Genomic DNA, 2170 nt, shown 5'->3' on the forward strand with positions numbered 1-2170 from the left:
TTAATTCTGGCTGTGGAATGCTTCTGCACAATGGCCAGTAAATAATTTAAATTGAAAATTGATTATTTGTGGAGTTGCAGATTAATGTACAAAGAGCCTTATCCCTCTGAGGCTAAAAATAGAGTTTTTGCACTGTGTCAAACAAGGTTAACTTTCTCTGGTTGATTTCAGAAGTAATAGGAAAAAAAGAAATGTTATATTACTGAGTCTTATTTTATTTATTTTAAAGAAATCAATGAATTAAAACATTCCCTCCAGAACAACAACATTTATTTCAAAGCTCCGTCAATATATTTAACAAGGTTACTATTCTGGAATCTTAGTTAGAAAGCAAAATCGAAGGAAATGTTGGATATGTTCTTTTTTTTTAAAATGTACATTTTATTAATTTAATAATAAAATGTCATCAATAAGTCCTATAGACAATGGAAGAAACAGAAATGCTTCTACCTGATTTACAACTGATAGTTTAAAAATAAATCCATCGGAGGGATTGTTCATCTATTTATATTCATTTTTACCTTTGCTCTATGTTAAACACTTCTTTGAGGGTGGGTTAAAGTGATTAATTTTTGAACCGGGCGTCAAGTTTTTGCAGTAACGAAGTGTTGCCTTCATTACAGCAGAAAATATTCATTAGTACAATTAATGATGTACTGGAGACCTTCACATTTATGTCTCTCGAGATGCTATTGAGAATGCTGTTTAATCAACAAAATATAGAAGAGCAGACAAAAAGATTCTGAGATTTCCAATGTGATCAGGAACATTGGATGAAAAATAAATAGAACAAAATGGTGGATAGAAGTCATGTGCTTTCAATAAAAGCCAATTCCTCACGGTTATGTTTCAACACAGGAAAGGGATAAAGGTTCACACATTCTCAAGAGAGCAGGTCCCCATTATTCAATGAAAAGACAAGTAAAAAGGACGGTGGGTTCAATTTTGCCTTTGCTGTGGTGCCATTTGAAACAATTATTGATTGGTACTCCTAGACTAACAGATTAAAGGAAGCAATAAGGCTTGATTCCTGACCTAACTGCAATGCTTGTGGATCAGGGTATGTCTGTGATTGGATGATGTCCACTTTCTGTAATCTCTGACCCTACTGCTTTCTAATGCCTGAATCAATTTCAATCCCCCAAATATACAAGAATTGCATTAACCCATACCCCCTAACCAGCTTCCAATTTGTGTTGGCTAGATTCATTACCTCAACTCTTCATACCGCTCTGATGCCTGAATGTCCGTCACAATTCCTGGACTCATCCTTCAAAAATGTTCAGTCCTTCCCCTTCATAGCTTGGTTCTAACCCTACTACTAATGTCCTCAGGATCTCCAAGTCCACCCACCTCCCCACAGTTCTGGATCTAGTCCCAAGTGATACCCAGTATAACTTCTACCTCAGGTATTGTAGGCCCAACAACTCAACGCTTGGATATTGAGACATTTTCTAATACCTGAATTGAGCTTTTAAGCAGCTTTCTATAGCTTTCGCAATTATGAAATAATTTGCTATGCAAACAAGATATAGATCTCTGATCCAATGTTTACCTGCGGGTGGAGTCATTACTACCCAAAACTTGGATAACATTCGTGAGTTCACTTTCTCCTTCTGAAATCATTGGTTAAATATTTTGATAATTTCTTCCACAGCATCTTAGTTGTGCAAGCTAGGAGAGATGTGTAAGGAGAAAATATAGAGATACTAACTAGAGACCAATACTGGATCTCCTATTATGGAACGTGACAGAAATAGGTCTAGTGGTCACATTTTTGGTCCAGTGATCATAATGCCATTAATTTCAAGTTAATTATAGAAAAGGATAGGTCTGGGCCTTGGGTTGAAATTCTAAATTGGAGAAAGGCTAATTTTGAGGAAATGAGAAATAATCTAGAATGTGTGGATTGGGCTATGTTGTTTTTGAGTAAGTATGTATGAGGTAAGTGGACAACCTTCAAAGGTATCAGGCTCAAAGGTAAGGCTAGAAGGCATAGGAAACTGTTTTTGAGGGATATTTGGGATCTGGCTTGGAAGAAGAGAGATGTATTTCAGGAATAGGCAACATAGAGAAAATGAGGTACATGAGGAGTATAAAAATGCAAGATAAACCTCAAGAAAGAAATCAGGAAGTCTAAGAAAAGACATGAGGTTGCTTTGGCCGACAA

Source organism: Narcine bancroftii, chromosome 8, assembly GCF_036971445.1.
Source record: "Narcine bancroftii isolate sNarBan1 chromosome 8, sNarBan1.hap1, whole genome shotgun sequence".
Classification (NCBI taxonomy): domain Eukaryota; kingdom Metazoa; phylum Chordata; class Chondrichthyes; order Torpediniformes; family Narcinidae; genus Narcine; species Narcine bancroftii.